Below are 23,092 nucleotides of genomic sequence, written 5' to 3'. Positions count from 1 at the left end.
CTGATTGGTGTATACAAAAATTATATTCCTTATTAGTAACATGACATTCCAGGTGGTAATCACAGCCCCACTACACAGCATCAACCACAGAGGAGGTGAAACCAGGAGAGAATGTGGGAAGAAGCCTCCACTGGACAGACAAACTACCGGAATAACCATGTGTGCCCTCTTCAAAATGTCCGCCCACAGTTGGTAACAGCATTTAGGTATATTTAAAAGATAGAAAGGAACCACAGATGTTCATTATTACAGTTACAAACACAAAGAAAAAATCATATCCATATTTCGGTTTGAGATTTTCGCTCACTTTCCCGATGAAACTCTTGTCTTTCCCTAATAGAGCTCCAAAAGGGGTTGTAGTCCTATCCAAAGCTAAAAAAGGTTTTGTCTGGAATTAGAGCCGTTTCATATGTGCTAAATAAAGCTATAAAATACGTTAAAAATGTGGTTAAAAAAAAAAAAAAAAAAATCAGTTATAGACACCAACCTGTATACACGGCTTTGTCCTGTTCTGAGCCCCGTCATGGAGTGACGCTTGTGTGGAACTCAGGACCGGGTGACACGGCACCAGGTTTACTTGGGAGGGATAACATTTGATTAACATTACAGCAAACAGAAGGTCATTAACATACACAACCATCTGAGTCCTGGCAATGGTTCCTCTTCAGATAACAGAAGCCTAGAAGCAGGTAATACTTTACCCCTGCATGCCTGGGGATGTATTAGCAATAAACTACATTTTTCTCTTCCCAAGCTGATATGTGAAAGACAAGTCATTTTAGTATCAGATAAGGAGTCTATGGGGTTTAGGCAATGTTGTTATCAATACAAAATAATCAAAACTACCACAGAGTATTGGGAAGAGGACAAAGGACCAGCTCTGACCACCTGTGTAATCCTATGTATGAGGGATGGGGGATATCTCTGGGTTGGTGATAAGTCAACCACACCACATCCTGAATATAACTGGATAAGAAAGTGAGAGACACAAAGCATTGTGCAACAGAACCTTTAGGGTGTCAAATGTACTGACTGCAACACGACATCAAATCTCTAAAACCTAATGCAAAACAAATAAAACAGGCCCCAAACTGAAGGTATCTACTCCAACACGGTTTAATCCACTGACCGCACACAGTTAAAACTCACATCTGATGCCACTAAATATTCCATGATTAACTGTTAGTGGTATTATAATGAAGTGGAAGCAACTGGGAACAATAGCAACTCAGCAGCGAAGTGGTAAGCCACGTAAAAAGGACAGAGCGGGGTCAGCACATGCTGAAGAAGTCGCCAACTGTCTGCAGAGTCAGTAGCTAAAGACCTCCAAACTTAGTGTGGCCTTCAGATTAGCACAACAACAGTGCATAGAGAGCTTCATGGAATGGGTTTCCATGGCAGAGCAGCTGCATCCAAGCCTTACATCACCAAGTGCAATGCAAAGCGTCAGATGCAGTGGTATAAAGCACGCCACCACTGGACTCTAGAACAGTGGAGATATGTTCTCTGGAATGATGAATCTCACTCCTCTGTCTGGCAATCCGGTGAATGTGTCTGGGTTTGGTGGTTTCCAGGAGAAAAGTACTTTCCTGACTGCATTGTACCAAGTGTAAAGTTTGGAGGAGGGGCGATTATGGTGTGGGGTTGTTTTTCAGGGGTTGGGTTTGGCACTTTAGTTCCAGTGTAAGGAGTGCTTAAGGCATCAGCATACCAAGTCATTTTGGACAATTTCATGCTCCCAAATTTGTGGCAACAGTTTGGGGATGGCCCCTTCCTGTTCCAACATGACTGCGCAGCAGTGCACAAAGCAAGGTCCATAAAGACATGGATGAGCGAATCTGGGGTGGAGGAACTTGACTGGCCTGAACACAGTCCTGACCTCAACCCGATAGAACACCTTTGGGATGAATTAGAGTGGAGACTGCAAGCCAGGCCTTCTCGTCCGACATCAGTGCTTGACCTCTTCTGGAAGAATGCTCAAACATTCCCACAGACACAACACACTCTTAAACCTTGTGGACAGCCTTCCCGGAAGTGTTGAAGCTGGTATAACTACAAATGGTGGGCCAAATCAATATTGAAACCTACAGACCAAGACTGCAATGTCATTAAAGTTCATGTGCATGTAAAGGCAAACGTCCCAATACTTTTGGCAATATAGTGTATAATATATATATATATATATATATATATATATATATATATATATATATATAGGCATGGAATGAACAATTTGAGGACATATTGCAATATTTATCTTTTTCCATTCTTCAAGAACAACCTCTTTTAGAGACTAGATGCTGATAGTGATGCTCAGCTTGTCTCTTCAGAATTCCCCATAGGTATTCGATTGGGTTCAGATCAGCAGACATACTTGCCCACTAAATCACTTTCACCCTGTTCTTCAGAAATGCAACAGTGTCCTTAGATGTGCGTTTTGGATCATTGTCATGTTGGAAAAGTGCATGACAACTAAGGTCACGGAGTGATGGTAGCATCTTCCCTTTTAATATAAAGCAGTACATCTGTGAATTCATGATACCATCAATGAAATGCAGGTCCCTGACACCAGCAGCAATCATGAAGCCCCTAAGAAGGACACTGCCACCACGTTTTACTGTAGGCACCATGCATTATACTTTGTACTCCTCATCTTTGCGACGCCATACAGTTTTGAAGGTATCAGTTCCAAAAACATTTATCTTGGTCTCAGCAGTCCAGAGTACAGAGTCCAAGTAGTCTTTTTCAGCATGGGCCTTGGCAAAATCTAGGCAGACTTTTTTTGCGCATGGGCTTTAGGAGAGGCTTCTTTCGTGGACGACACCATGCACGCCATTCCTCTGCAGTGTTCACCGTATTGTGTCACGGGAAATAATCACCCCAGTTTGGTTTTCTACTTCTTTAAATAACTGCAGTGAACGTGCATGGTGATTATTCAACCCTTCTCATCAGAAGATGCTCCTGTCGAGGTGTTAACTGCCGTGGACGGCTTGGACATCTCTGTGAGATGGTTGCAGTTCTTTGTAAAATGTTTGTATCACTTTTGCTACAGTATTCTGACTGATAAGTGTGAAGCTTTGCTAATCTTCTTGTAGCCTTCACCATTATTGTGTAAAGAAATTATTTTCTTTCTCAGCCCTTGTGACATATCTCTTCCATGTGGTGCCATTGATTACAGCATGAAATGGGAAGGGGTTTTCTTTGTTAACTAATGCCCTTTTATAAATCAATTACCTGCTGGACACCTGTTTAATGAATAATTAGACTCACCTGTAGTTGAATTCTTGTTAATTAGGATTCTGTGGTCTACAATTTAGCTTTGCTCATAAGACATGCATTGGGGTATATTCATTTTTGCTACACTGTCTTTATTGAATTTGTTAGGAAAAACACTTTTTTGTGTGTGCAAATTAACAAATCAATGGCCTACATCTGTGGGAGTATTTTGTAGTAGTGTCCCATAGGAAATATTGATTCTGAAAGGATAGTAAAGATTTTTTGACAAATCTGTTGGGGTGTACTCATTTTTGCTGAGCAGTGTGTGTGTGTGTATATATATATATATATATATATATATATATATATATATATATATATATATACACACACACACACACACACACACACACACACACACACACACAAACACACACACACACACACATATATATATATATATACAAACACACACACTTTTGGCACCCCTGTATTTCTGTCATGGTTTTAAAAAAAAGGGGTTGCAAAGTGCTGGAGAGTCCTGAACTGGCCATCAATGACTCTAGACGTCAATCCGATAGAGCACCTGTGGAAAGATCTCAAACAGGAGTGGGGAAAAGGAACCCTTCCAATCTGAAAGACATGGAGCAGTTGGTGAAAGAAGAGTGGCCCAGAATTCCAGTAGAGGTGTTAGAAACTCATTGATGGTTACATGAAGCAATTGATTTCAGGCTTTTTTTTTATAGGGGTGTGCTACCAAATATTACATTGAGGGTGCAAATAATTGTGTCCAGTCCATTTTGGGGGTTTTGCGTGGAATGTGTCATAATTGGCTTTTGTGTCATATCAATACAAACAAAAGAAATAAACATGAGACTGCCTAAACATTTGTAATTGCAACAATTGTCTGGGCAAAGTTGTGCATTATCTGACAGAAATGCAGGCGTGCCAATAGTTTTTCTCATGACTTTCTTTGCGCTCTGCCTTGCAACAATGCACACTGAGCCATGCAACATCAGCCCTCAATCTCCGCCTTCTCCTACCATTCAGCAGACCAATAAGGGTAATGCCATTAGCTGCTCAGTCAGTCATTCTCATAGTGGTTTTAGTGAACTGTCAGATGGGACACAGCAAACAACCAATTTTACTTGAATCAAAGCAACAATTTTGAGGTCTATGAATTGTAGCACCTGGGAATGGAGGGTCTACGTAGACAAACAAAAAAGGATTTGGTGAATAATTAAGATATACTTAATTGTAGATATATACTGACACTTTACTGCAGCTGATCATAATCTGTAGTGTTAGAAAGCATTTTCTTCACTATCATTACCCTAGATGAGTAGAGATTGTTTTTCCGTACAGTGTCACTGTTCAGGGAGAAGGTCAACTCCCAGCACATGACAAGGTTTGCAAATTTTTTGTTCTACCCACATCCCTTTACCCATCAGGAGACTACAGCTGGTTTTAGCCACAAGTAAATTAAGGAGTGATTCTTCTCAAAAAATGATAATCCGATACTGTAAGATACAGAAAGCCCAGCAAACATTCCCAGTGCAAACCTTTTATATATAGACCCCTTATTACTTTTTATAGCTAAAGAGGATATTTCTTTATGTTTTACATCACTAAGAAGTCTATTCATAAAAAAATGGTTGGATTTATTCATTAGCTCTGTTATGTGTCTAATATGTGGTCAGAATGCGGTATGTTCACGACTGACGTATTTCAGGAAAATGGCGCATTGCTGGCTCTAGATGGAGATGACAGTCATAGGAAATAATCATATTAGACAAAGTACTAGAATTAGATTCTGCTGAATCTTGATCTAGGAGGTTCTTCATAATAACTGCAGGCATCGGTGGCATGAGCAGCAGAAGAGGCACGCATCCTATGTTTGCCTTGTAGCGTGCCATTTAAATAAAAAAACAAGAGTTGCTTTAAAGAATGCTAAAGTCCTTTCACCGTACAGTATATAGTTCAGCTGGAAGGCCTTTGTTTTATAACTTAACTGCAGTTTCATTTTAACAAAAAAAATTGTGTGTGGGTGAAGATGGACATAAATATCACTTCTATAAGTAGAGCTTCTTCTTTTCAACAACATACAGTAATATCAGGCAGAACAGGGAAATGAGAAACTCTGTAAAACAGCACTACTTAGGCTTCTCTCACACATTACTGGGGTGCAGTAAAACCATGCGGTTGAGACGCGGCTTTACACCCCCCTGTCCGCCCGCCTGCCTGAACAGTGGCATGCAGCCACTCATAGCTGTACACATGCAGAAGTTAAACAGCATGTCATTTCGATGGGCGTTGCCAGCCCTGAATGTGACTAATGCAGGTCTATTGGCCTGCCCTCCAACTATCCCGCTATTGCAGCACGGTAGTGTGGCATTTAAATGGTTAAGTCACACAGAGAGGAGGCAACAGATCGCCTCTTCATGGCCTGCCAAACAGCTCTGAAAGTGGTCGGGCGAGGATCGCTTTTCCGAGAAGCAGAAGTCCTTGCTGCACATCTAAAATGATACCAATCTTGTCTGCTTCCATTGTGTACAAGCAGATGAAGTATTCACAATGCCCTGTGGAAATGCTCAGAATTGACCATTAGATATCCGTCATCTACACTTGACCAATTAATTTTTCTAGAGACTAGCAAATGTATGCCTGCTCATGAAAGGAGCGTTTTACAATCTCCTCAATATTTAAACCAGGCTCTTGCCTTAGTCTTAGCAATGCCAGCAGGGGTAGGGGCTTAAAGCTGAACTCTAAGCAGATATAAAAAGCACAAATCAAAGTATTTGTGAACACGCTGATTAAAGGCCATCCAAAACACACAAAAAAGGAATACATGGCTCAAAAATATATTTTCTTATAAAATATTTAGAATAAACCTTTTTTTTTACTATTTTATTTGCCCCTCTTAACCACAACAGTGGGTTGTCCTAATGAGGGGACTAACTGAAACCTCTCTGTTAAAACTGCAACTGGTTCTGGAAAGCAGAACTCACAGACAGGGAAGTTCACTCCCCACTGTGCGTTATGTAATCCCATCTGCCTGTTATGAACTAGGAGACCACTCACCTGCTCTATGATAATCCTGCACTGTAAGCCACAAACAGGGGGAAACATCCTCACTGTATGTATGTGAATAAGCCTGCTCCCTTACAAAAACAAGAAGAGCTGGCCATACAACTGCCCATGGAAGATACAGGCATGCTACGCTGTGTCCTGTAACTCCCAGCAGTGATCCCAAAGACAAACTGACCACAGCAACACAGATCTGCTTCCAAGCTTGTTGTGATCAGTTTAAAAAACAGGGAACCAGAAGATCTAGCAGGTTTTTTAAAGCAACTGAATATATAAAGGAACACTTTTTAATCAGAGTATACCATCAAGGAAACTAAACTCCTGGGATATTTATCTGGTCGATTGATCTGGTCAGTTAAGTAGCAGAGAGGGTTGTTAATCAATTTCAGCTGCTTTGGTGTTAACAACAGGTGCACAATTTGGGCAACAATGAGACAACCCCCAAAATAGGAATGATTTTTACAGGTGGAGGCCACTGAAATTTTTTCCCCTACTCATCTTTTCTGACTGTTTTTCACCAGTTTTGCATTTGGCTAGGGTCAGTGTCACTACTGGTAGCATGAGGTGAAACCTGGACCTTACAGAGGTTGCACAGGCAGTCCAACTCCTCCAGGATGGCAGATCAATACGTGCCATTGCCAGGTTTGCTGTGTCTCCCAGCACAATCTCAAAAGCATGGAAAAGATTCCAGGAGACAGGCAGTTACTCTAGGAGAGCTGGACATGGTCCCTAACCAATCAGCAGGACTGATATCTGCTTCTTTGTGCAAGGAGGAACAGGATGAGCACTGCCAGAGCCCTAAAAAATGACCTCCAACAGGCCACTGGTGTGAATGTCGCTGACCAATCAGAAACAGACTTTGAGGGTGGCCTGAGGGCCCCACATGCTGCCTGTAACATAGTTCAACATGACCGTTTTGATGGTGGGTCAGTGATGGTCTGGGGAGGCATATCCATGGAGGGACACACAGACCTTTACAGGCTAGACAATGGCACCTTGACTGCCATTAGGTATCAGGATGAAATCCTTGGACCCATTGTCAGATCCTACACTGGTGCGGTGGATCCTGGGTTCCTCCTGGTGCAAGACAATGCCCGGCCTCATGTGGTGAGAGTATACAGGCAGTTCCTGGAGGATGAAGGAACTGATACCATTGAATGGCCCCCACGCTCGCCTAACCTAAATCCAATAGAACAGCTCTGGGATATCATGTTTCGGTCCATCCTACGCCGCCAGGTTGCACCTCAGACTGTCCAGGAGCTCAGTGATGTCCTGGTCCAGATCTGGGAGGAAATACCCCAGGACACCATCCGTTGTCTCATTAGGAGCATGCCCTGACATTGTCAGGCATGCATACAAGCATGTGGGGGCCATACAAACTACTGAGTATCATTTTGAGTTGCTGCAATGAAATTTCAGCAAAATGGACTAGCCTGCTGTATCATTTTTTTTAACTTTTATTTTCGGGGTGTCTTTGAATTCAGTCCTCTGTAGGTTGATAATTTTCATTTCCATCAAATGATGGGGCAATCCTTACGTTCCTAACATTTCCCAGTCCATATCAGTATAGATATCCAGCCTAATATGTTTCCCCATTGAGATCTGATGTGTTTTCAAAGTGTTCCTTTAATTTTTTTGAGCAGTGTACATATACTGTACAGAAATATATATATATATTGTGACAGGACGAGACTCTGTCACTGTGAAATTTGTCCGTTAAAAGGACACAGGGTGTGCACATTGGCTGAGTGCAGGACTACGGAGTATAGTTGAGTGGAGAAAACTGCTTTTACAGCTTTCTCCAGGTTTTGGAGCTCCGTAGTTTGGAGATTCCATAGTGTCTTGGGCAGAACGGAATCTCCAACCCCGTGTCCGGGTTTTGTGGAGCAACAGCAGGGTGTGTGCCCAGGTGCACACAGGCCTTATAATGGAGATTTAGGAATATCTCAGGGCTCCACTCAAGAGAGACAGAAGGTCTCCTATAGGAGTCAGAGAGGCTGCAGGTGGCAGCAGGAGTAGGAATGTCTCCAAGAGACAGTTAATGGCCTGAGGACTAGGCCAGAGGTGCTGTGTGTGTCCAAGAAGCTCTAAACTGTGTGCCTGGAAGAGCTGGTGGTCAGAGGGACTAGTACCTATAGCAGCAGTGCTGCTGAGTAGCCAGGTGGGCTAGCATTTTCATTTGGATTGTGTATATTTTCCTGGAAAAGAAACCCTGTGTGGGAGACATTGTGTGTTGGACTTTCCTTTTTTTCCCCCTTTAATAAAAGTGGGCTACCAAGCCCTGAAAAAATAGTTCCTGACTGGCATGAATTCACTTGCATACGCATGTACCACAGAGCTAAACATTCCCAAATGTTACAATATATACATGCATACATAGACACACACAGGCAGCTTTATTAGGTACACCTTGCTGGAACCAGGCTGGACCCACTTTGGCTCTCAGACCTACCTTAATTCTTCATGGCATAGATTCAACATGGTGCTGGAAACATTCCTCAGAGATTTTGGTTCATATTGACATGAGTTACTGTTACCTATCATCTCGAACCAATCTGCCCATTCCCCTCTGACCTGTGACATCAGCAAAGCATTTTTGTCCACACAACTGCCGCTCACTGGATGTTCTCTCTTTTTTGGACCATTCTATTTAAACCCTAGATATGGTTGTACATACAAAATCCCAGTAGATGAGCAGTTTTTTAAATACTCAGACCAGCCCATCTGGCACCAACAACCATGCCACGTTCAAAGTCACTTAAATCCCCATTCTTCCTCATTCTGATGCTTGGTTTGAACTTCAAGTCTTCTTCACCACATTTTGATGTCTAAATGCATTGAATTGCTACCATTTGATTGGCCGATTAGCAATTTTTGCTACCAAGCAATTGAACAGGTGTACCTAAGAAAGTGCCCAATGAGTGTGTGTGTGTGTGTATATATATTGTGGCAGTGCGGTATCCTGTCACAGTGGAAATCATGATGGAGACCCAGGATTCTCAACCATACAGGTTGAGGGGCTCCAGGCAGTTCTCATAATGCAGAGGAAACTGGTTTAGATGTTTCCTCTTTGGTTTGTAAAGACTGTTTTGGGACCTGTAGCCTGGAGATTTCTAAGAGATTTGGGAGGGATGAAATCTCCAATCCTGGGTCCATGTTTTGAGAGCAGCCAGTGTGCTGATTGCACAGGTGTGTGCAGGCCTTTTTGTGGAGGCCAGGCCATGATTCTGGGCTCCACCTCAGCAGACAGGAGTCAGGAGGGCTCCAACCCGGCAGGTAGGTGGTCACTGCCTTGAAGTCAGGTGGGCTTCACCTAGGAGAGGTGGAAGCCAAAAGCAGCAAGGCACTGCTCGGGAGTAGCTGTGTGCTAGTGGCTAGCTGTGTGCAAGAGCCATAATTTGGGAAAAGTCTGCAGGAGACAGACGTAAGCTTGAAGAGAAAGGCCAGAGGAAGATTGTTTATATCTGAGAGAGCCAGGAGGCCGAATCTTTTTGTTTATATTGATGTTGGATACCCCTGTGTGGGAAACCTCTTATGTTACTGAACTGTCATTTAAATAAAAGTGGGCTGAAACGGCCCTGAAAAATAAAGAAGCGAGTTGCTGTGTGCGTTACAAAAGCTCTACCACTTTGAAGCGAGTTCCCACAATATATATATGCGCAATTGTACTTTGTGGGTAAAATATATTTTAATACTGCTCTGCAATCATTAATACTTCATATAGGCCTCATTCACACAACAGTAAAAAAAAAAAAAAACACTGGAAGAATCAATCAGTTCATAAGCTGACATGGATAGAGCAGAGAGAAGAGCTTATTGCTGAACTATTCCTTCTTTCACTGTGCAGTCACAGGCTGGGGCAGGTCCACAATGACCTGAGCTCAGAGAAAATGAATGATGCTGGCCCCCAGACTGGGGGCATCTAGTGGCAGAAAAAGTACTGTGGGGGAAATCTTTAATAATTATGAATATCGCAACAAATGCTGGTTTGGTTATTTTAGACTGCTTGTGCCTCTCTAAAGCTAAATGCCTTTATACAATCTGGGCCTGAAACCAGATGAGATCCACAAGGGCACAAAATTTCATCTGAAGAATAGTATGGGCCCCATAATAGAACAGTATTGGTTAGGGGTTTAGGACTTGACAGGTTGTTCAAGCTCAACTCCAAGCACAACTTTTCTGGAGTCTACAGTCTGTTGTGCTATCCCATCTAGCACTCACTGGGAGCGGTAGAGTACAATCATTGAGCAATACTGCCCCATGTAAAAGCTATACACAGGAAAAGGGCTAATGGCACCCCATCACTGCATGTGTATTGTGCGAACACATTTCTTGGCACAATAAACATGCATTTTTTTCCACCAAATACATATGTTGGGCTACAGTGTTCCTGTATTTTGTGCAACAATTACATCTCTTTTCAGTAGAGATTTATTCTTCAACCAGCAGATGGCAGTGTTTCTAAGTTAGTAGCTACATCTATGGAAAACCATATCTTTTCACTGAATAAAGTTTCCCGTTTCCTTGTTGCAGCAAAGCATAAAAACATATGTGGACTGTGAACTGTCCGTTATGTAGGGCTTATTGGGGGTAATATCACTTCAGCTATCATTTTCCAGTGCTCATGCCTAGAGGTCAATTACATCATTACATGAGCACAGAAGGTGACATGCCCCCTCCCCCCATACATGGAATCGCCAAGTACTTTGTGGTGGCGGACATGGAATAGGTGCGCTGGGGGAATGATGTAAAAGGTGGGTATAAGGTGGTAAGGGATGGATTTTAACAAGATCCTATCATTTAAAAGAAGTAGGGCTTTTTTTCTTATTTACACTTACCTAGGTGGATGCAGCATCCATCCCCCGTTGACTCTAAGGGTGAGAATTTAGCAATCATATGACCGCTGATTGCCGAGTTCTCACAGCTGCTCTGATCTGGGAGTCTCTGCTCTGCCCCCCCAGCGCTCACTGGAGCGCTGGGCTGTGAAGGGGGAGGGAGCAGCTGGCTCAGGCTCTCAGCTTTTTGCTAAGAGGCTCAGCCAGGTGCTGCTCCAGACTCTGGGGAGGATCCAGACTTTAAAGTCAGGCTTTTCCCCAGCCTGGACTGGCAAGTGATGTAAGCCAACAGCGGGCTTCAGCCTACTGTCAGCTGAAAACGAGTCACAGGAGTGCAAAATGAACTGTCCTTCTGTGGTCCACAGCAGAAGTACAGATAAAAGAGCTTTGGCTGTACTTCTATTTTAACCCTGAATGAGAATGGTACCAGACTACATCTGGATATAATGTATAATATCCAAAACTTTTAAAAAATAAGCATTCCCCTTTAAGCCATATCTTACACTATAGTATATACCAGAAAGACTCAAGGCAATTACTGTTGCTGGAAGATTTTTGCTTTTTTGTCAATAAAGCTGCTTCACCAGTCCTGACATTTTCCAAATGATAATTTAATTGCTGCAGACGAATTGTGGGGATGTGAAAAAAAGGCCATTAACAGCAAAAACAAGCTGATAAAAAGGAACATGATGTTTTTCTGTACAGAAACATTTATGTTATTCATCTGCACCCTGGCATCAGCTCCAATGAGGTTTTGTTTGGGGTTTTTTGAACTTCCAATACATGGATAAATTCTGGTGCTATTGGGAAGCTTCAGATACTCCATTCTGCTGAATAAGCCTTCCACAACTTTGTTATAATTAGCGATAATTATATCCAGTGCACCCTAATTAATAAATGCTCTTTTCATATTATGTAATATAAATACAAGACAACTGCTCTATTGCTGCTCATTAAAGGTTTGAATTTAAAAGGTTACTAAACAATAAAATCAGTCTGTATATGCGGCAAAGCATGCTTATAATACGTTAATCCTTCTACTGTCCCCAATTCATCTGCGGATAGTACAGAGCTCTAGGAGTCACTCTGCACATTCTCATTTTGGTGTGCATCTCTCAAGAGTTTTTTTTTTTTTTTTGGGAGGGTGCATGTGATCAGCACTGACAGAGGTTCAGGCTTTACAGGTTACTCCAACAGTGAGACCTCCCTGCCATAAATCTCGATTCAGCTCCTGTCCACCTGGGAGTTTTGGGTCTCTCTATCCAGCTTTATGAATGTAGCTAATCCTGTTACATTCTCCAGAATACAAAATTAATCCTTTCAGCAGGGAAGTCCAAAATCAGGAAAAGGCCAGTCCCCAGAAATAAAGTGAAACAAAATCAGGGGGCACAAGGGTAAACAAATATTTATTACGGTGGAAGCCTTCCTGGACATTAAACTCCAATCAAAGCCTTTTCTTTGGTTTTGAGCAGCATACCTGTCCCGGATTGTGCTAGGATCACAGCAAAATGCTGGAATCCCATGGATCCGGACTGCTAAATGCTCTGATCTTGAGAAATTGTCCACTGGGAAACCTACACATCCTGGACTGGTGATCTCTTTGGTCCTCTGCAGGGCTCACCTGTTTCTCTATGTCATTACTGTGTCCTGGAAAGTATGCCACTGTAATTAAAGAATAACTCTCACCCAAGATTGAATTTCTTAATGCACTATGTCATGGGAAAAACCACACCCCCATTTCTTGTACAGGTGTCACAGAGACAGGAAGTGAGGAACAACCTCTCTCCAATGGGGTCACAAACCAAAATAACAACCTGTCAAAAACTTTGTTGATGAAATTACAGATACAATAGTAATGTACATGGGCAAAATACAAAAAGTACGGCTCATGCAGGAGCCATTGCCCAGGTGCAATTCCAAAAAGTACAAGAGACAAAAAAAACCAAAAAACAGTTTGCAAAGATCATGCACAAAATAGAGTCACATGTAAAAGCAATGACCAATCCAAGACCATGTCACTAGATAAATAGTGATCATTCAGGTGTCAGATGGACTGGCAGTTGAGGAGTTCCCTAACCAACAGGACCAGACTTTGTTAGACTTTGTTGGGCAGCCACTATTACAGTAAGTGTCTTGGTACAAGGGTAGAACAGAGTTATCCAATTTCATCCAAAATGAGACTGAGGACGGAGAAGGCTTTTTCCAATGAAGAGCAATAGCTTTCTGGGCATAGAGCAGAAGACTTAAAAGTATTCTTGTTGCCAACCTGGGGGCCAGTTCTTCAACTAGGCCTAAGAGAAAAAAAACCTGGGTGATAAAGCAATAGGAATATGAACCACTGAATTATTAACCTCCAAGACCTGTCGCCAATACACAGCTATGGCAGGGCATGCCCAAAACACATGAATGTAGTCCCCCATGGATTGTGAACATCTCCAGTATGCAGGAGATTCTGAGGAATCCATCTTGTGGAATCTGTACGGAGTAAAATAAGCTCTATGGGCAATTTAAAATTGGAAAAATTTATCCCTGACGGACACCAGATGGTTAAAGGGGAAGTCCCATACCCCAGACAAGTCTTCAGTAAAGAATTAATGTGGCTGGCATTCAACTCCATGATGATCCATACATGGTTAATACAGTCTGCTGCGTTTAAATTCATTCAGCTCTACAAATCTTTGGGCCTCAGGTAAAAGAAAGAATCTACCTATGTCAGCCAGAAAGTCTGATATTCTGTACCCAGGAGGTGAAAATTGGAATCCAACTGTTGTGAGCAACATGACCTATCTGTTCTTCCTTCAGATTCTTTGATTAAGGAGGCCCTATATCTGTAATAACTGTGCAGTCTTGTAAAAATGATATGTACTAGTAAATAGGCACAGCGACCACACAAAAATGAAGCCAATGATGCCACACAGCACAGATAACTTTCAGTTTCAGTAAATTAAGAGTAATTAAAAGCTTGACTGCAGACGCTTTATTAGCATCGGTCTTGTTTCCCAAACCTATAAATATGATAATGTAATGTAATCTGTCACTTCACAAGAAAGGAATGAGAACAAAGTAGAAGGCTCTGCTCTATGACACCTATTTGCATCTATGAACTAATTCAATACCAAGTCAGGTATTGATTAAATGCAGCATCATTACAAGGTGAAAAAGAAAGTAAGCGTCACTTATGGTCCCTTCCACTGGCTTGTATGACACTACTGTAGCACAAGGGCCGCTGAATTTCAGGTCTATTCACCCATCGCCAGGCAACAGAAATTTTTCTCTTCACAGGCTAAATGAACCTGAAGGAATACTGCCAACGATTTACAAACAGTTGAGGACCTGATAAAGTCTCTGGCTGCTGTAGGCTGTTTCAAACTGATCTGCACACCAGTGGGAATGATGACACAATGTGTAAAATGAACAAAAACGCCAAGAATTTAAAGTTGGAGACAGAGCACCTGGTGGTATTGCACTGCACCTGGCTGCTCCCAATCCAAGCTAGAAATAATGAGGGGTGCCCCTAGCTATCTTGCACTGCACTCAAGCTGTCCCCTTGGTCCCAGACATGTGCGGTATCGCACTACACTGTCCTCTCTATAGCTTTGGGCATGTTGGCTGGTAAGTACTCATTCAGTACCTTTAAATGGCTCCTTGAGCCCAGAGAGCTGTTTCATGGGTCTTGCTGAGGAGCCAGTTGATTCTGGCTTGGAGTCAAAAGCCAAGTCTAGCTGGACTATGGCTGCGTGAAGTCCTGGAACCTTCTTCTTGGTCTCCCTCCTGCTGCCATTTCTCTTCCATCTGCCGCAAGGGGGTCCCCCCAAACAACTGGACCTGATTTCCCAGACTGCCAGGCTTCTGAATGTTTATGGGCTGTAACCACCCCTGCTGGGTCCTGCTTCCCCAGGGATTGGTGGAAACTCCACAAATATTCAGGCTGCAGCCTGTGTTCCTCCACCCACTAGATTATAGAACTATCCAGCAAGTTCTAGAAGACAGGGGGAGGTAACTAGGCCACCGCCTGTGAAGCTCTGCACAGCCTCCTTAATCAATTAACCTTGCTCCTCTGGAGAAGCTAAACTAAATGTACCTACTCTAGTAACCTAGGAGGGTGCTACAATACACTATAAGGGTTACACTGGGGGAGCGGGTATTCAACACGCCTTGAAACTTTAAACAACTTCAGCAACTGGAAAACAGCAATACGCTGGCATTTAGCTTGTGGGTCTCCAGAAAGGCAAGTATATAGCAACTTTTCTTTACAGGTTGCACTTCCTTTTGTTTGGTCCTTGTAGTGAACCTGTGGTTTGTCCATGCAGGGCAATTCATCATATTTCCATATGTTCACCTCAAGACACAAATAAATAAAGCCCCGTGTAATCGCCAATAGCACTTGGAGCTCGCATGTGAAGGCTCACTTCCCAACAACTTCAGAGAAGGAGAGGTACAGGAACAAGCAATCACCAAAAACCAGTACTGTCACATGTTCATATGGGTGATGAATCGCATTCTCCTCCTTATCCAGAAATGCCTAGTATTTTTCTGCTAAATGGAGCCGCAGAGATGGGAAGGCAAGTATGTGCTGCCAGTGGGTCACTATTAAAATGAATGCATTGCTTTGCCTTACCCAAACAAAGCACAGGTTCACGTTAAAGCCAAACTTAAAGTGGAACTAAATGCTCTCAATCAACATTAACTATTTTAAATCCTTATGTTTCTAACATTAGCAATATGTAAGATAGGAAGGTATGTTATATTTACTGGTTTTAACTTTTTTTTTCTTTTATTTCTGCAGTTGCTTCCTGGTTTCTGGTCTGGGCCAAAATGTTGTCATACATCCCAGGAGTCTTCATGGGTGTTTGTGTCTTTCACATGTATGAGGGTCTTACTCAGCTAAGCACATCCTCCTGCATACCGGAGCTAAGGGCAGATGGAGTCAAAGAAGTAAATAGCACATCAATCATCTGCCCTTCATCAATCAAGATGGCTGCAGCTAGAATGTTGGAGGCGGGGGGGGGGGGTTCAAAAGGTATTTCTAAAATAAATAAATACATAAGTCATGGAGACGAGAATGAATGGATGAGTTTGCTTTAAATTTTAAAAATAAATTAAATAGTGTTAGTTCTGCCTTAAGGAAGACCTGCATTTAATGCAACTATACAGTCAGACAATCAAGGAGGGCTCCCCAATCAGGTGCAGCTGCACTGCAGAGTTTGGTCGTTTTAACACAGCAGTTGGCCAACAGGAGGAAAGAACATTGGATGTATTTGCAACATCATGCTAATCAGCAAGCTTAAGACGGGTAGGCGACCAAACTGTAGGTTTAATTCCAAAGAACCAATTCAAATAGCTGCAGAGATTTTCATGAAAGCATGTTATTTGAGGATACTACCAACTACTGAAAATCTGACCTGCACCATTTTTTCTAATACAGTGCACTACAACATATAGTAGTGCATTTTTGTGTATTGCTGGAAAGTGGACTTGCGTAATTTTTTTCTGATGGAGCACAATATATGTATAATATATATTATATATAATGTATATTATATATATATATATATATATATATATATATATATAATATACATTATGGTGTGCATAGCTGTTCATGTGTGCAGAAAGTGGAGTAATATTTATTGCATGTATTAGCACAACACACAACCTGTTGCTTGCTATATTCATTCTTAGCCATATGGCTGTAATTTTCAGCCCGTGGCTGTCAGTGGCAAGCCATATGTCAAACTGTTGTAGCTTCATTGACCACTTTGTGCTGTGTGGTAGGCGTGCCTGGATCAAAAATTGACTGAATCAAATCAAGAATCCTTCATACGATAAATCAATTTATATCTATGCATTTAGCAGTTTGGCTGGAGGTGAGGATTTGCCTCACGCAAAGTAGATTTCTCACTTTCACCTGCTGTTTAGGACCAACTTCCAGCACAGAACAAGCTGCTGTTTTCACTGGTTAAAGTGCAGAAACAGTATTTAAAATGTAACCAAGAAATAAATCAAACGCTCTCTTTATATAGAAAAACCCTGTAAATAAAATTTATGATCAATTGTTAAAAAGTTACAAGAACAGTTTCCTGCAGCTCATTCATTCTTAGTGCTTAAACAGTCGTGCTTTAGGAAAAAAAATGGGTTTATGGCTTAGGCCCCATTCATACTTGAGCCTTTTGTAGCCCGAAGCTCAAAGCTCCAAATCGCTCAGGGAGAAAAAAATAAATAAATAAAACTCTACCCCAAATCTCCTGAAACAGAATGCCTGAACCTCAAAAAATGCCAGAACTAAAAAGCCAGAAAATGGCAAAACAAAAACACAAACAAATATTACCAAATGTGCATAAAAATGTGATAAAACACGTGAACAAAATGCACAGAAATGCTACACTCAGATGTGAATAGAGCCTTAAAATGGAACTAAACCGTTCTATGCTTTTCAGCAAAGAAGCTGCCATCTTAGCATGATTGATCATTTGTGCAGCCACATGGCAGTTGTAGATCAGTTATGACACGAGCTTGATGGCTTGACAGTTTGATTGAGAGCACAAGCTAAAATGTGACAGTTAGCAATCCCAGCATGTCTGAAATGTTTTTTTGAAACCGTTAATTTGATGAGTTTAGTTCCCCTTTAACCACATGACCCCCAGGCCAATTCTGTCATTTTTTCATACCTGTAAAATATCAGCACTTTTTTTTGCTAGAAACTTATTTATTGCTCCAAACATTTTTTTTTTACCCAAGCTACAACCCTGGAAAATAAAATGGTGGGTGTTCCAATTTTTGACACACAATATTTGCACAGTGATTTTTCAAACGCAATTGTTTGGGTAAGATACACTTTAATACAGTTTTGTAAACACAAACCCAATAGAATACCTTTTTTTTTGTAAAATATAAAAAATTATGTTACACCAAGTAAATAGATACCAAACATGTCTTGCTTTAAAATTGCACAAGTCCGTCGACAAATAATGGTACCTTAAAATTATCCATAGGCGATGCTTTAAAAGCCTTTACAGGTTACCAGTTTGGAGTTGCACAGGATGGCTGGCCCTAGATTTATTGCTCTTGCTCTGACATTTGCAGTGTTACCTCACATGTGTGGTGTGATTCCCATTTACATATGCATGTAGGACCTATGTGCATGTCTGCCTATACAAGTGAGCGAGGGGGGCTTATCAGGAACGGTTTACATTTTTTTAAATATTTGTTTTATTTAAAATGTATTTTTTTTATGGTCCCGTTATTTTTATTTAATCAACAGCATCTCTTTGTAATAGCATGGGACTTTACAGCCCTCTTTATGGGGAAATCTGGGGTCTTTGAAATCGATTGTTTCTTATTTTTTCAACTTGTGGAGTTTATTTCTGCTAAAATCACACACATTTGGTTAGGAGGCTTTGGTCACAAAACTTTACTGGCGTGTTGTAAATCATTAAAAGAAAATAAGCTGTTTTGGGCCCTTCTCTATAGTTCATGACAACCTGGACTCAGAGGAAGTGGGCTGAATGATGCCAAGCCATCAGACTGCAGACATCTAGGTGGGAGAAAAGAAGTACTGCAGGGGACAGTTCTGCATTAAAGTTCACCTTCCTGAAAACCCGTATTTAGGTTGTGACATGTTCAGTATGCACCCCCTCTCCCACAAATTCCCCACCTTTCCACATGACGTGTGGGGGATGTGACCCTGCACCCGCAGCCACAATTTGAACGCAGCGCAGCTTTGCAGAGCTCCGCCCACACAGCCACAGCAATCATTTAGAGTTTCCTGTGAATGCACAGACTACAAATACCGTAAGCCACTGCAACTGATGGCTTGCATTTTTCATTGAACTATTAGGGTGCTGGCGAGCGATCTTGTAGTTCATTGATCTTCCTGCCCTTAACTACTTGCCTACCGGACACTTTTACCCACTTCCTGCCCAGGCCAATTTTCAGCTGTTGCACTTTGAATAACAATTGCACGGTCATGCAACACTGTACACCTATGAAGTTTTCATAATTTTTTGTCACACAAATAGAGCTTTCGTTTGGTGGTATTTAATCAACACTTGAGTTTTTATTTTTTGCTAAACAAATAAAAAAAGACCGAAAATTGAGAAACTAAGAAAAACCTTTTTTTTCCAATTATACATTTTTCTCCTTCACAGATGTGCGCTGATGTGGATGCGCTGATGTGGATGCACTGATAGGCAGCACTAATGGCCACTGATCGACTGAACTGATGGGCACTGATAGGCAGCAGTTGTCACTCAGTACAATTTGGAGGTTCAATTTTATTGCGGCTTGCGATTTGATCTAACAGAAGTCAATGCAAGCCGCAATGAAATCATGTTTAAAGTGTTATTGGCACTTAAAGGGGCAGCTGCACTATATTCCATTTACACTTATAACAAAAAACATTTTTTAAGTTGGCGCCACTTTTATAGTGCAGCAGTCATTGTGCTTTAAACAGAGACAGTCACTGTGACAGCTGATGGATGCCGAAGTTAAACAAATATACAGACTAAAAATAAATGCATTTAAATAGTTTTAAAAAATTATAAAATGTTTTTACATCTGACAACCTGTAATAAAATAAAAACCTTTAAAGAATTTACAACAATGTACTAACTAAAAGTAAATTAAAAAAAAAAAAAAAAAAAAAAAAAAGAATGAAAATCTATAGTTATAGATATAGTGATAGCTATAAAGCTATCAAGTTAAGCGCCTACGGACGTTGCTAAATTTGGTATGGGCATTCAGCCTTCATGGGACCTTGGTCATGAAAGAGTTAAGTTTTGGGCATAGACACTTTCATTTACTAAATGTCATGTACATAAGCATTATAGGTGTCCAACATAGGACAGGTTTAGGATTTTTTTTTGCCCCAGCAGCAGGTTTGCTCTCATTTTGGAAGGCCCTTGATGCCCTTATCCTTGCTATAGTAACCTTTGCAAATTAAAAGACTTTTCTTAGAGAAATACATTTCCCGTCTTTCAGCTGTTCACAGCATTTTCTATTAATAGGCAAAGAGTCAACAGCCATCATTTGTTTTTAGAGGGTAAAAAAAAAAAAATGAAGAACAACTGGTACTATTGTACATGTTGGGACTCAAATTACTTGTTGCAAATACAAACTTGTTACATTGGAAGGGAATATTATAGCTGAACTCCACGCAAACTGCTAAATACACAGATGAAATACATATATAGAGCTCTTTTACCTACTGAAGGATTTGTATTCTAGTCCTTCCAGTTCTGCAATTTACACAGCAATGCCACACACCATAGCCTTGTCTGGCAGGGCAGGAGAACTGTTTTTTTTCAGTGTTGCAGTTCAGTAACACTTACAGGTTTGGTCTCTCCCTTAGGTCTGCTGCTTCTACTTTCACTGTCCAGTCACAGGCTATGAACTTGTATCTCTTCTTTCTCCTCCTATCAGCATGTCCCTGTTAGCACATGAGCACTGAAGTACAATAGATTGGCTTCGGCTTCTCCCTCTCAGCCTGAGCCCTGCTGCACAGGAGACTGCAAGAGGCCAATGCCAGGTCATATTCAGGCACTTACACTGTTTGCATAAAATAAATGGTGTATTAGTGAATATGGAGCTGCATTATTATGTGGATTTTAGGGTCACTTGGAATATGGTTTCCATTTAATATAAGCTAATAGTTAGCACTAATACTGAATTCCAAGATATTAAAAAAAATGGATTGAAATTCGGCTGGTTAAGCAGGAATGGGCTGAATTTTGATCTATCTATGGTTGTTCCCATTCATGAGTCGATCTATCTCTTTAGTCCCTCTGCCTGAACAAATAGAAAAAAAAAAAAAAAACTAGGCAATTTAACCCTTGCAGTGCAGGAGAGCCCCTTGTCAGGGTAATTTTTTTGGCTGCAGTCTCTCTCAAGCTTTTTAACATGGAGGAACCTATTAAACAACATTCCAGTCTTAGGTAACACCTGCTAATAACTACTATATCTACAGCTCACAGTACATTAGTGTGATGGTCACTTGGAAAAATGCTCCTTACTTTTGTGGTTATTAGGAAGAGCGCCCCCCGTACAGATAGTTCAAAAGATCATTAATGTCAGTGTTACTTATCCAAGAGTCCAAATTGCTTATTGCTCAAGGAACCCCTAGCAAGCTCAGGGAGAACCTTAGGGTTCCATAGAACCCTAGTTGAGAAACCCGGCTCTATATAATTAGTAAATACAGCTGCTTCAAAGTCTATAGGAGTTTGTTTGAAATAACTATAAATTACATGCAAAAAATAATCTTTAAAAACAAACACACATTGACAGCCATTTTTGTCATTCTGATACATATGTATCTACAAATCTTTCCAAGGACTTCCCTTCCAATCCCACTCCAGCATCCACATGGACTACCTTACTTCTGACACAAAGCTCCTTTGTCTTCTGCAGTGTGTGGTCTTTGCATGGCATTGTTTTTCGGTCCTCGTGTACTCCAGATTTTCCTGGCTGTATTTGGCTACAAGCATTCCATAAAGATGACCTCTCTTGAACTATTAGTAACTCCTCGGTGACTTCCAACAAAGGGCTCTTCCACTTGGATTTTGGGTTACAAGTTTCATCTTCTGCTTGACCCATATTTCCATCAGATCTATTATCTCCGCAGAGAGTAGCCCTGGGTCCTATCTGACCTTTGTGCTTGCTATTTTTATACTTCACTCCTCTATTTAGTAATGATTTAATGAGCAACGGTAAGCAGCTAAGCACACATGCACTGGAGCAAGAGGATCAGACCAATACCCAGGAAGCTAGCAATTTCAGCAGGAAAGGTCAGCAATCAAGTCTAGATGGGCAACTGATGACGAGAATCTGTCATTCCTGCCAATTGAAAAAACTATCCCCATGCACATATTGCCCAAACAGCCATGGTCAGCAGCTGTGCAATCAGATTTGTACCATACCCAAGTCAATAAGTGGCAGCGCCACTATTCGCATGTTACTAATCATGCCAGTGTCTTGTATAGGAGGAGGTCAAAACACCCATCAGTGATCTAAAACAGCAGAGGCACCCGTTGTGGTGTTTGCAAGAATGGATCGGGGTCGTAATGTTTGATTAGCAACATAGAGCTTTATTTCACTGAAAAGACGTGTTTTGTTGGCTTACATCTGCCACTTCATCAGTTTAGGGGGGTACACAAAAGGTTTTGAACTTACTGGTTCCAGGCTTTCCCCGAGATTGTCTAAGTCAGGTCTTTCTGAATGATCTCTAAAATTTCTGGCTTGTTCCAAAAATGGAATGACTTGATGCCAAATACCACATGACTTTTTCTACCCAAGTTATCAAATAATAAAATATTCATATGACAAATATAAGACTTGTAAACCAGATGCTACGTTGGAAACAACAGTGTAGCATTTTCTGTAAGATTTTTTTTAAATCCAGCTTTGAATGAAGTTATTGCTGTTAGTGTTTGGCCCTATATTTGTCCCCATAGAGGGCTGAACTCTGACAGCAATAACAACATTGTCACTGGAACATAAGGTGATGGTAAATTCTTTCTTCAACAGTTTAAAAAAACAGAAATGAAAGGAAAAATATTGATGTGCATAATATATATATATATATATATATATATATATATATATATAAAAACACAACACACACACCTTCCTCCAAATCATTGGATTCAGACTTCTAGACTGCTTCTACAAACATTTGTGAAATAATGGGTTGCTCTCAGAAGCTCAGTGAATTCAAGTCTGGTCCTGTGATAGGTTGCCACCTGTGCAATAAATCCATCCATGAAATTTCCTTCCTACTAAATATTCCACGGTCAATTATTTGTGGTATTATAACAAAGTGGAAGAAACTGGAAACAACAGCAACTCAGCCACGAAGTGGTAGGCCACATAAAATAACAGAGCAGGCTCAGTTCATGCTGAAGCGCACAGCACGCAGAAGTCACCAATTGTCTGCAGAGTCAGTAGCTAAAGACCTCCAA

The 23,092-nt window shown here is 41.2% G+C and overlaps 1 protein-coding gene across 3 annotated transcripts in view; it reads right to left on the bottom strand.

Annotated features, from left to right (window-relative positions):
• The window catches only part of FGD4 (FYVE, RhoGEF and PH domain containing 4), a 219,754-nt gene that overhangs the window by 115,664 nt on the left and 80,998 nt on the right, over positions 1 to 23,092 (bottom strand). The window lies entirely within an intron of this gene.

This window comes from Staurois parvus, unplaced genomic scaffold (genome assembly GCF_062004578.1).
Source record: "Staurois parvus isolate SC_StPar_1 unplaced genomic scaffold, SC_StPar_1.0 ptg000249l, whole genome shotgun sequence".
In the NCBI taxonomy this organism is placed as follows: domain Eukaryota; kingdom Metazoa; phylum Chordata; class Amphibia; order Anura; family Ranidae; genus Staurois; species Staurois parvus.
Note: the sequence above shows the minus strand (reverse complement) of the source record. Positions and strands in the feature narration are given on the sequence as shown.